This window comes from Scyliorhinus torazame, chromosome 13 (genome assembly GCF_047496885.1).
Source record: "Scyliorhinus torazame isolate Kashiwa2021f chromosome 13, sScyTor2.1, whole genome shotgun sequence".
Lineage (NCBI taxonomy): Eukaryota > Metazoa > Chordata > Chondrichthyes > Carcharhiniformes > Scyliorhinidae > Scyliorhinus > Scyliorhinus torazame.
In genome coordinates this window covers 180794355-180807813 of record NC_092719.1, presented here as the reverse complement: position 1 = coordinate 180807813, position 13459 = coordinate 180794355, and the positions used below count along the sequence as shown (strand labels likewise).

Genomic DNA, 13459 nt, shown 5'->3' with positions numbered 1-13459 from the left:
GATTTGGCTGCTCTGACCAAAGGGGAACATCTGACGCCTGCAATGTAATTGGACAAAATCAGCTCTGTGAAGAGTGAAGACAATTCAGAGCTGCAGTCTCTTTACTGGTACACCTCTCAGGAACTGGAATTTCCATGTTGTCCTGACATCCTTTACCATTTTAAGAAAAGGACAATGCAGGCATTTGTGAATGTACAAAATAGGAGAGCTGTCGGCCATTTGGACCCTTAGGTCTGGTCCCCCATATCTCGGGTGCATGGGTCGGGGAGGGCAAGGTGTCGGCAATACACCAGGAGATGAAAGAAGAGGGGGAAGCGCTGGTAGAAGAGTTGAAGGGTAAATGGGAGGAGGAGATCGAGGAAGGTCTGTGGGCTGATGCCCTTGGTAGGGTTAATTCCTCCTCCTCGTGTGCCAGGCTCAGCCTGATACAATTTAAGGTGGTTCACAGAGCTCACTTGACGGGGGCGAGGTTGAGCAGGTTCTTTGGGGTAGAGGACAGATGTGGAAGGTGCTCAGGGAGCCCGGCGAACCATGTCCATATGTTTTGGTCATGCCCGGCACTGGAGGGATTCTGGAGAGGAGTGGCGGGAGCAATATCTCAGGTGGTGAAAGTCCGGGTCAAGCCAAGCTGGGGGCTAGCAATATTCGGAGTAGTGGACGAACCGGGAGTGCAGGAGGCGAAAGAGGCCGGTATTCCCTAGTAGCCCGGCGAAGGATCTTGCTAATGTGGAAGGAGGCGAAGCCCCCCAGCGTGGAGGCCTGGCTAAACGATATGGCTGGGTTCATAAAGTTGGAGAGGACCAAGTTCGCCTTGAGAGGGTCTGCGCAGGTGCTCTACAGGCGGTGGCAACCGTTCCTAGACTATCTCGCGGAGCGTTAGAGTAATGTCGGTCAGCAGCAGCAGCAACCTGGGGGGGGGGGACGTCCGGGGAGGGGGGTGAGGCGGAGCTGCCTGGGGGGATGGATGAGCAAGAGATAACATGAAGAGTCAGGGAAACTGGCACGTACGGGAGAGAGCCAGTGCACAAAGCTATGTAAATATACTATTTTGTCATGTATATATCTTGCTCCGCACTATTTCTCGTTTCTTTTTTTTGTTACGGGGTTATTGTTTGTAAGGGAGAAAAATTGTGTTAAAAATGTTAATAAATATATTTTTTTAAAAAGGTCTGGTCCTCCATTCAATAAGATCATGGCCTGATCGGGTTATGTTTCAAATTCCACATTCCCACTTACCCCTGATAACTTAAGATTCTTGTTAGGCAAGGAACCAAACTATCTCTACCTGATAAAAATTTGAAGGACCCTGCCTTCTGAGGCAGGGAGTTCCAAAGTCACTCAGAGAAAACATTTTTCCTCATCGCTGTCCTACAATGGCAACCCATAATTTTAAAACAGTGCTCCCTATTTCTGGCCTCACCCACAAGAGGAAGCATCCTTTCCATGTCCACCTTGTTAAGACCATTCAGGATCTTATACACTTTAATCAAATCGTCCTTTCTCTTCTAAACTCCAGCGGATATGAGCACAATCTGTCTGCAACCTCCTTATGTCCTTTAAGGGAGATGTGTGGGGTATGTTATGGGCGAGGCTTTTCAGAACCCCAAAATGTATCATGGAGTTCAATCAACCTCTCCCTTTAATGGATTTGTTGCTTTTCCGAGCACACGGCTTTTTCCCTAGGTGTGGGATTACAATTATGGACACGTGGGTTTTTAAACACAAAACACAGTTTATACCATGAACTCAACTTAACATCTTAAATAAACATTGGATCTCTTAACACCCCTTACTTCAAAGATAACTCAGAAAATATTGCAACAGTAAATAATTCCTTAAAATGTTCCTTCAAACTTCCAAGAGACTTAATACCTTTAAACAGTGTCACATCAGTTTAAAGGTTATATTTTTTTTTGTAAAATGGCAGAGACTGTCGCAAACTGGCTTTCTACTTTTAAATTGCACTCAGCAAAACCAGCCAGGCACTTTTTAGCTGCTCTCAGCATAACCAAACTACAAAACTTGCAGCTCTCGGGAAAAACACAGACACTGCTTTTAAACTAAACTAAAAACCTGCAAAATGGCTGACCTAAAGCCCAGCCCCACCCACTCTCTGACATCACTGTTTTCTTAAAAGTACATTGCTTACACATCCATTTCTTAAAGGCACTCTTGCATGACACGTCCCCCCAAGAAAAATATATAAACCATAAACTTCAAGATGGTTTCATTTTTCACTTTTGCACCATCCACTAAGAAATGTACACAGTAAATATACCTTTTCGTTTTTTTTAAAAAACAACGCCTGCAAACAGGTATAATAATATAGTCCATTTTTCTTTGCTCTTCTTCCTCCAGCCGAAATCCTTCTCGATTGACAGTCTCTTTGACTAAAGTCTCTGCACGATCCATCCATTCCTCTACTCCTCGGCATTTCTCTTCAGAATCAGATAATTTAGTTCAATCTGACCACAGAGTCCCTTGCAATTCACCAATACAGGCGCATTGGTGATCACAGCTTTCAGGCAGTCAAATGCCTGTTGAAAGTCCGCTGTCCATTGAAATTTTTAACGTTTCTTCAGCAATTCCATCAGTGGAGTAATCACGCCACAAAACCTTTGCACAGCTGTTCGATCAAATTCATTCATGCTCGGAGATCGCATTACCTCCCTTCGTCTTGAGGGTATCGGAAACTCCTCAAGGAAAGTGATTCGGGATTCTCCAAATTCACTTTCGGCTAGGTTCATCGCCAAACCCGCCACCTGAAGTCGATCGAAGAACTCCATATGATGTTTTAAATGTTCTTTCCATGTCTGGAAGTTGTAAATAAAAGCAGATTGTCCCACTTTCTCCATGCAATCCTTCAATGGTGGGACAGGATAAGAGTCCGTTCTTGTAACTGCATTCACCTTTCTATAGTCCACACACAACCGTTGGGTACCATCTGGTCTAGGTACCATCACTATGGGTGAGCTCCATTGGCTACAACCCACTTCAATTATGCCATTCTTCAGCATACTCTCAATCTCTCTGTTAACCTGGGCCAATTTTAAAGGGTTAAGTCTATATGGATGTTGTTTGATAGTGTTGCGAACTTTTGGTTGGCTCTTAATTCGTAATTTGCTCTGTTTGTTTAACCTTTGCTCTCGAGTCGCCAGGTATCTTTATGATACCGCCACGAGGTTCAAGTTCAAGTAATGATCAATACCTCAACACACCAATTAGGAAGATTCAAATTAAAACACATTTATTACACACAGTAAATCACTACTCATGCATAAACTCTACTTTCTAGGCTATTCCTATCACTAAAAGGCCTATACTTAGCTTTGGACTGGCCCACCAGGTCAGGGGAACAAATGGCCTTTTGTTCAGGTCCTGAGTCTGCAGGATTCAAAAACTGGTATGGACTGGTAGCTATGAGCGCCTATCTCGTAGCGATCATTGACTTGAGACTTACTTGGTTGATGCGGCAGCGAGGCAGGTCACTGTCAAGGGTTGGTTCAAGTTGTTGAGTGACCCTGCCAGAGAAGGACAAATTGAACTTGGGGACTCTATTCGGGGCGGACCCTGTACCTGGTTCCAAGTGATTGGACTACTTTCCGATCACTTGGATCGATTTCTCCAATGCTGGAGTGGCTCCTTGATCGCTGGGCGGTCCTTAAGTGTCCATTGGTCTTCCTTTGTCTAGGCTCCTGCTGGCACTGAGGAGTCTGGCTTGGCTTTGTTTACCTTAACTGTTGCCATTGTGCCTTGGAATCGCACATTACTATGTAGATGGCTGCTGCATTACTATGCAGATGGCTGCTGGTTTCAGTGCTGTCTGGTTCCTTACAGGTTTCAATACACATGATTTCTGTATTTGCTAGTCTTTGCCTGTGTTGGCTGAATTTCACTTCAGCCTTTGCGGTTCTCCATTTTAAGTCGGGAAGTGGCCAACCCAGGTGGCTACTTCCCCTCCTTGTGATCCCTAACGCGAAGCGTGAAGGATCACATAACTGCGTTGTCTTCATTCCCTGACCCGGCGAGCACTCTTCTATGGCCTCTACACTGACCATAACTATGTAAGAAAAATTTTAACTAACAATTTCTATGTGGCGCTGTGTCAAAACAGGGACATGCATTACAAAATAAAAACGGTACCTCTAACTGTCCTCAATAAACTACACTCACTAAACATTCAGTCATATTAACTTCCTAAACAATACAAAATGATAGCAGCATTTACATTTTTCCTGGCTTGACAGTCAAACACAGGGGTGTACAATATTTCCATTTCTTTATTTACAAAAGATGCAACACAAATGGTCTTTATTGTAGATCAAGGGGTTCGGGAGCCTGGTGAAAACCGAAAATAGGGGATCTCATTCTGTATACAGGGGTGCGAGAGTGGTAGGCTTTCCTTCTCCATTTCCTCATGCGGATAGTCTGCACGATGCTGCAGAATATCGCCAACACTAATAGGGATTCGACTACGTAGGAAAGGGAGTACCATGTTATGAGCTTATCACACCATGATGGTGTATCAGAAACTATCTCGGGGTTCTGTGTGCTATGGGGAAGTGAATCATTGATGGCCGGGGGGGGGGGTTGGGGTCAGGGGGTTTGCGTTCGCGCGCAACCGGGTACAAATTGCAATAACGACGAAATACACGTATGATGTCTTCATTGTTGTCTTCTTTCCTTTTTGTCTCTTCCTTTCCGTTTCGTCTCTTTTCCTGGAGCTTCTGGGGTTCTGTGGGATCAAGCAGAGTGTCTGTTACTATCATGGTTAATATCTCGTGCGTTAGTATGTCTGTCCTTCAGTGCCAATTCTCCCTATACAATTTGTCACCATGTGTGACTCCCTCATTTTTTTTTAAACCGAATATTCAGGACAAGACACACTTAAAAAATACTGAAATAGTGCGAGCCGTCTCGCAGGCTGTGCGATTTACCATCCAAATGTTTGAGGATGTAAATAGCATAGGGATGGCAACACTAAGGGTTGCCGGAAAAAAACTTTTTTTTTGAACCAAGAGTGCCGAAATGAGGTGCGTATGGGCCACGACGGGTAAGAATTGGATGGAATCCCCGGGTAGGACGGTGACCAATGCCGTGTGTGCTCTACTCGAGTGTAGCTGACCAGAGGGGGGTCCTCAGGCAGGGCGGAGACCAATGCCGTTTCTCCACTGCCTGAGCAACCGGCAAGAACGGGCAAAAATGTAGTCATCGTGGGGGGCTGCCGTATTGGTTCTACCTTTGAACCAGAAGAGCAGTTATGAACGGGGGTCTGGCAAGCTCTCAGCGGTTTCTACTGATGAGCGTGCTGGCAAGTTTTCATAGGTTTCGGCAGACAAATAAGGCGTGGGGCCGTGGAAAAAATTTCCGATCTTACAAACAACACATAACAATAACAGTAACAAACAACATTAAACAACATGCTGCAGGTTCCATCAGAAAGGACACGGTTCTCTCAAGCGGTTCCTTTTTAAAACACCATCTGGACACCTCAGTTATCAGTTGCAAACAGGGTCACAAAGGGGTTCTCGTTTTGGGAGTCAGACTCAAAGTCGTCACCTTCTCCCGGATGCCATACTCTCGAATGTATAAGGGCTGATAGGGCTGCATGGTGCGATTTGGGGTCCATCTCGTCATTCCGGACGAGCCTGAATGAATTATCGCGGTGCCAAAAGGTGGTGTCTAGTTCTGTGGGGACGGAATCGTCATCGTAGGTCGGTGGTGTTGGTGGGTTTTGTTGAGGAATGTGATGAGGAAGGAATCACTCGAACCATGGTCAGATTCGCTGGGCATGGGTCCTGTTGCATGGGGATAGTAGGGAGGCATGCTGTGGCTATTGTCTGAGTCACAGTCGCTGTCACTGCTGCTGCTGTCTGTGGGCGGTCCGGGGCGGAGTCTAGAGGTCGGGGGTGGAGACGAGGGCGAGTCCGTGGATGTGGTGGGCGTGTTGGGGGAGGGTAGTGATACGTTGGCTGTGGGCGGGGCATGGTCTGCTGCGTCGAGCATGACGTGGTGGGCGTGGTTGGACTGTGGGCCATATGCCTAAAGCTGGTTAATATGGAACCACGCAGTCTTTCCGTTGGGGTACTTAATTTTATAGACGGAGGGGCTTACTTTGTCCGCAATGGAGTACGGACCCAAATACTTCGGTGACAAGAACGTGCTGGGGTTGTAAATTGAGAGCATGACCTGCTATCCTACCTCAAACTCAGTCGCATGCACTGTCTTGTCAAAACAGGCCTTGCTCTGTTTCTTCCGTTTACCTAATCTTACTGCGGCTGCTAGCTGAGCCGTTTTTACATTTTCCACTAACTGCTTTACTGCGTTCTCGTGTATGAGAGCCGTCACTTCGGGGCTGGTCAAGTCTAATCCTAATAAAAATTCTGTGCCTTTCATGAGGCGTCTGGTCATGAGAGTGTGTGGGGTGTAACCTGTGGAAGTTGGGACAGTATTTCTCAAAAACATCAACGCAAAAGGGAGGACTGAATCCCAAGTGGTGTTGTTTAGTTGGACCATTTTTCTGAGGGTTGATTTTAGGATCCGATTCATGCGCTCCACGATACCACTTGACTGGGGGCGGTAGGCGATGTGGAATTTATGGGTGATGCCAAATATTGTGAGGTCGTTCTTCATGACACGTCCCATAAAATGGGAACCTTGGTCAGATTCAATGCTGCAGGGGAGTCCCCATCTCGTAAAGATGTGGTGGGTTAAGATCTTTGCTGTGGTCTTTGCCGTGTTCGTCCTGGATGGGAATGCCTCTACCCATTTTGTAAAAGTGTCTATGATGACTAATAAGTACTTGTAACCATTCTTGCAAGGGGGCAATGGTCCTATAAAATAAATCTGGAGGTTAGTCCAGGGGCCGTTAATGGGGCGTGTGTGACTAAGTTGAGCTTTCTTTGCGTACCTGTCCGGATTGTTCTGGGCACAGATAAGGCAATTCTCTACGTAGTGCGTTACGTCTTCTTTTAAACTTGGCCACCAACAGAGCTGCCTGAGGTGGGCTGTAGTGGGATCAATTCCCTGATGTCCATGACTGTCATGGAATAAACAAATAAGTTGATTCCTGTCCTGTTCAGGAACCACATAAAGGGTGTCTTTTAACACCACACCGTCATGTGTGGTCAGTGCATTTTTAAATCTATCATCGGGTGCTGTAAATTTTCCTTTCAAAATCTCCCTGAGATTGCTATCCTGCTTCTGGGCCGGCACTAAATCCTCGATATTAGTCTGCGAGACCTGAACTTCATTCACTGGGCGCTTTCAGGGGGTGTCCAAAAATATACTTGCCTGGAACCTGCTTTTGCCAGTGCGTCGGCCTTTACATTTCCAGGGGGGGAGGAACGGCGGTGACTGCGAACTTTAACAATTCCAAGTGTCCTGTCCTGTGCTTTCTCTAAAATGTGGCGAAGCAATGGGGCTGAAGGGAGGGGTTTTCTGTCTGCGGAAACAAATCCTCTTGCTTTCCACAGGGGTAGGAATTCTGTAAGGCTGCTGCAGACATAGAGGCTGTCCGAGTATATGTCTGCTGGGCTGGGGAAGGAATCTGGGTGATCTATAATGTACGCAACGGCTGCTAGTTCTGCCGCCTGCACGCCTAAGTGGCCTGGTAGCTTTAAGGAGATCTCTTCTAGGGTGCGTCCCTGCGCATCCTCAACATAAATGCCGCATCCTGTAATGCGCTTCCTGTCTAATACTGTGGAAGAACCGTCCACATAAATCCTTAAAGGACGCACGTGTCTGTGTGCTGGGGGCTCTGGGGTGAACTACCTATCTTTTTGGGGGGTGTTCTTGCAATAAAGGGGCCTGTGCTGTGGTGCAGTGAGATGATTTCACATTCATGGGGGTGCCTGGGTACTGAAGGTTATCGGTTAGGAAAGTGTCGGCCTTGGTCCGTTTAACAGTGATGTCCCGTCCCTGCTAAAGAAGGGTCCATCTTGCTGCTCTAATTTGGCTGACTGTACCGTCCATAAGTCGTCCGTCCAGTAAAAGTTGGGTGGGGGTGTGTTCTGTGAGGATTGTGATGGGGTTTAGTCCGGTTATGTAGGAAAAATACTGGACTGCCCAGAAAACTGCGAGCAGGTGCCTTTCACAGGCCGAAATTCCCTGCTCCACAGGATCTAAAACTCTGGAGGCGTAAGCCACGGGTCTTAACTGTTCGTGCCGTTCCTGGAGGAGCACGGCCGAAAGGGTGCGGTCTGTGCTAGCTATCTCTATAGCATAGGGGGGAAGCGGGTCTGGAACCTGTAGTGCGGGGGCTGCAATGACGGCTCTTTTCAAAGCATCCACAGCATCCGTATGCTGCGGAAGCCATTCCCGAGGGTCTCCTTTCTTTAGGAGTTCCGAGAGGGGTGCTGCCTTGCTGGCGAAACCGTCAGTGTGGTTTCGGCAGTAGCCAACCAGTCCTAAAAACGACCGGAGGGCTGAAACACTCTGGGGAAGGGGCAATTTGGCAATCGAGTCCATTCTTTTGTGCTCGATGTCGCGTTTACCGTGCGTGATAATTGTACCCAAATATATCACTTTGTTTTCCAAAATCTGGGCCTTTTTGGGGTTTACTTTGCAACCAATTTTCTGTAAGAGTTCCAGGTGTTCGGCCAGAAGCTCGATGTGCTCAGCCTTGGTGTCTGTCTGCAGTAATAGGTCGTCCACATACTGGACCAGACATTCGGGGCGAGAAAATTTTGACAAACCATTTGCCAGCTGTCGGTGGAAAATGGAGGGGGCGTTGTGGAATCCTTGTGGAAGGCATGTCCACGTGTCCTGCTGATTTTTAAAAGTGAAGGCAAATTTGTATTGGCACGCTTTTGCCAATGGAATGGACCAGAATCCATGACTGATGTCCAAAACCGTAAAGTATTGTGAGTTGAGTCCCTGTTTGAGCATGGTCTCGGGACTTGTGGCTACCGTGGGGGCTGCTGCGGGGGTGACTTTGTTGAGTTCCCGGTAATCGATGGTCAGTCGCCATGATCCATCGGGCTTTCTCACTGGCCAAATCGAGGCATTATTAGTGGAGGCTACTGATCTGAGTACTCCCTGCTCTAATAAGCTGTCGATAACTTTTGCGATTTCTCCCTCTGCCTCTTGGGGAAATCCGTATTGCTTTTGGGGTCTAGGGTCAGGTCCTGTGATTTGAACAGAACCAGTCATCCGGCCACAGTCGTGTTTGTGGGTCGCGAATGCTGTCCTGTGCTTCTGCAGAACTGCCCTAACCTGCTTGTCTGTGCTAATCGTGGTCGGGTCAAACCAAAATTTGCCGACTGCGTTAATCTTGTTTGCGTATTCCCCTATTGTGAGCGTTGCGGGGGCTCTTGCGGATTTTGCCATTCTCCAGACACACTGGTTGACTGGATCAACGGACAGGTTGTGGGAATTCATAAAATCGATTCCCAAAATGTGTTCTGCTGTGTTGGGTAGATCGACTAAAACTATGGGGTGCTTTGTCATTATATTGCCAATCTGAATGGGTACAGGGGCTGTGACGTGTCCCTGCTGTGAGTGGCCTGTGAAACCGCTAAGGGTGATGGTGACTGTAGTGGGCCACGTGTCTTTCTGGAATATGGTGGAGGAATTGATTGTGGTGCGGGACCCTCCTGTGTCCCAGAGAAATTCGATGGGCTGCCCCCGTATCTTTGCTGCAACTACTGGTCGGCCAGACCTATCCTAAAGGGTGTCGCAGACCCAACTGGGGGAGCCCGAACACCGTCAGTCCGTTCCGTTCAGGTCCGTCTGGTCTGAACGGGTGCTCACACTATGTATGGGCTCTGTCCTATTCTTATTCAGAGTGCCTGCCTGCTGGGCTCTCTGTGGTTTTCGTGGGGCATTGCATTCTCGTGCAAAGTGTCCTAACTGTCCACAGTTGTAACACTCCTGTGGTTTCTGTGGGGGGCTGTTCCTGCCTTCGTTCACCCATGCGGGGTTCTGGTGCGTTTTCACCGCTTGGATGTCTGCTTCTGCCTGCTGTTCCTCGGGTTTCCTAACTGCGGGTTTGTTTTGTACAGACTGCTCCCAGGCGCGGGACAATCTCTTTAAAACCCATTTCTCATTGTGGGCTTCCTCTGAGGGGTCATAATTCGTACAAGCTTTTTGTCCTGCCTCTGTGGCATGGGAGATAAGGGTGCGGGTCCATTTGGCCATACCGTCTTGGGACAAATGGGCGCGTTCTAAATTGCCGAAAACTGCTGTGAAATGAATCCACAGGCGTCCAGCAAACGGTGTGGGGTGTTCTGTCTTTTTCTGCCTGCACTTATTCAGGCATTCTACTGGGTCATCTCTGTTGTAGCCGATTGCGTCTAGGATCGCTGCGTGTATTTCTGTAAGGGTGCCTCCTCCTACATTCTGTGGGTCGGGAAGGGCTGCTGCTACTGAAGGGTCTAAACTCAAAACTGTGAGCTTCACGTGCTCACGCTCATCCAGGCCGTACATGGTCGCCTGATGCTTTACTCTAGCAAAGAAGTAGTGGGGGTCTGAGGTGGGGAGGAATGGTGTGATTTTCTCACACGCGTCCCGTAATTGGGTCATGGTTAAGGGGGTGGTATAAAGAAATTCTGTATCTCCGTCCGATGTGACTGGATACTGGTTACTGGATTCATTGGTGCCTGAGCTATCTGCGATGTGGGGGGTTGGGGCGCTTTTCTCTTCTGGGGCTTTCCTTGCGCACATGTTCCCTGAACATATCTATGTGCGGTCTCATTCAATTCTTCCCAATCCGGGCCGTCTTCCTCATCTAATTGGGATCCAAAGGTGCCTTGGAACCCATTCTGAACTGAAAGTAAAGATTGCAGTTCTGCAATCTGCTTCCGGCACTTTGCGTGATCTAGTGAGCTCTGTCTGTGCTCCGTGGTGGTAGTATGGAGTGCTCGTAATGCTGCTTTCAGGTCGCTACACTGCCTTTGCAATGCATCTACCTGTTTCTCTGTTTGCTCTCTTACCAGGACTGCACGTTGCGTGTCCTGATAGGCCTTTTCGTACTGTGTCTGGAAGCTGCTTAGGTGCGCCAGACAAGATTGGTGTGCCCACTTGGCATCATCCACCTCTCCGTCCTTTGCTGCTAACTTCCTTCTCAACTCTATGTTCTCTTTCTCATCCTCACTTACATTGACCTTGCTCATTCGATGTATTCCTTCTATCTCTTTACGGAGCTGTCCGAACGACCTCCTCTGTGCCTCGCAATTGTGCCAAACAGGACACGATTGCCATCGGCTTACGTGCTTTTCCCAAGCTTTTCTTATGGATTTTGCTCAGGTTCTCCCACCAAGTATGTCCTATACTCCCGGGACCTGTTTCCTCATTTTCACAGAATTCGCTCCAAAGGGGCCATCCTTTCCCTTTGAGGTACTTTCTGATTTTCTCTTCCCAAACAGGACACTGTCCTACTCTGCTGCTGGTCGCTGCCACCACAAATTCTTTGGGGTTCATGAGGCGTTGCATTGCCTGCATTGCCATCTTTCCTCTCTGAATACTTCTCTTAAAATTTGGAACAAGGGGTATTAAGGCGGTGCTGTAATTACGGGTACGGCTTTCGCTATTTTCCGGAATACAAACTCCCAACAGTTTTGTCGCAACAAATATCTATCAGTTTACCTTATAGCCCTGTTAGTTACGCATGCATTAACACACTTCCGAATTATGAGGATTGGTCAGAACTGCTTGAACACTTGTGGTTTTTCTGTTCCCAATTGGATTTCTAATTCAAATTTTGGGTTCTCCCAGAGTGGTTAAGCCACTTGTAAGTCGGATCCCGTCAGGATGTCGCCAGTAATATGTTGCTAACTTTTGGTTGGCTCTTAATTCGTAATTTGCTCTGTTTGTTTAACCTTTGTTCTAGAGTCGCCAGGTATCTTTATGATACCGCCACGAGGTTCAAGTTCAAGTAATGATCAATAACTCAACACACCAATTTGTAAGATTCAAATCAAAACACATTTATTATACACAGTAAATCACTACTCATGCATAAACTCTACTTTCTAGGCTATTCCTATCACTAAAAGGCCTATACTTAGCTTCGGACTGGCCCACCAGGTCAGGGGAACAAATGGCCTTTCGCTCATGTCCTTAGTCTGCAGGATTCAAAAGCTGGTATGGACTGGTAGCAAGGAGCGCCTATCTCGTAGCGAGCGTTGACTTGAGACTTACTTGGTTGATGCGGCAGTGAGGCAGGTCACTGTCAAGGGTTAGTTCAAGTTGTTGAGTGACCCTGCCAAAGAAGGACGAATTGAACTTGGGGACTCTATTTTATAGTCCCCAGGGGATTCCCGCCCTTCGGTGCGGACCCCGTACCTGGTTCCAAGTGATTGGACTACTTTCCGATCACTTGGATCGATTTCTCCAATGCTGGAGTGGCTCCCTGATCGCTGGCCGGTCCCTAAGTGTCCATTGGCCTTCCTTTGTCTAGTCTCCTGCTGGCGCCGAGGAGTCTGGCTTGGCTTTGTTTACCTTAACTGTTGCCATTGTGCCTTGGAATCGCACATTACTATGTAGATGGCTGTTGGTTTCAGTGCTGTCTGGTTCTTTACAGGTTACAATACACATGATTTCTGTTTTTGCTAGTCTTTGCCTGTGTCTGCTGAATTTCCCTTCAGCCTTTGCGGTTCTCCATTTTAAGTCAGGAAGTGGCCAATCCAGGTGGCTACAATAGGAACAGCATTTCCCACATCTACATCATGTATAGCCATTTTAGTACTTCCCAATTTATCTCTACAAACTTGCCCATGTGACATCAATAACTCTTTCAGGTCAGTTTGTTTTTCCTCTGGAAGGTAATTTCACAATTCATCCCAATTTTTAAGAACATCCTCATGTTCCAAATTAATTTGAGGTATGTCAAATTCACAGTCATCTGGATTTGGTTCATCACTTTGAGTTAGAATCATTAAAACCTCCTTTTCCTCTCCTTCCCTTTCAAAGTACCTTTTAAGCATATTCACATGACACACTCGGTGAGTCTTCCTTCTACCTGGTGTTTTTACCACATAATTCACCTCACTTAATTTCCTTTCAATCTGATACGGTCCACAAAACCTAGCTTTTAAAGGCTCACCTACCACTGGTAACAACACTAAAACTTTATCCCCACTGACAAACCTACGAACTTTGGATTTCTTGTCCACTACCCGTTTCATCACATTTTGTGCAACTTTCAAATGTTGTCTAGCCAATTCACCTGCTCTATTTAATTGTTCCCTAAAATTTGACACGTAATCCAATAGTGTAATTTCCGATTTCTCACCCACCAATTTTTCCTTAATCAATTTAAGTGGTCCTCTTACCTCATGCCCAAAAATTTGTTCAAAAGGACTAAATTTAGGAGACTCATTAGGTGCATCCCTAATTGCAAACAATACGAATGGAATTCCTTTATCCCAATCCTCTGGATAATCTTGACAATACGCCCTCAACATTGTCTTTAATGTCTGATGCCACCTTTCTAACGCTCCCTGCAATTCTGGATGGT

At 47.1% G+C, this 13459-nt stretch overlaps 1 long non-coding RNA gene across 1 annotated transcript in view; it reads left to right on the top strand.

Moving 5' to 3' along the window:
• Positions 1-13459, top strand: part of LOC140387747 (uncharacterized) — an 88185-nt gene that overhangs the window by 47568 nt on the left and 27158 nt on the right. The gene's annotated exons all lie outside the window — the stretch shown is intronic.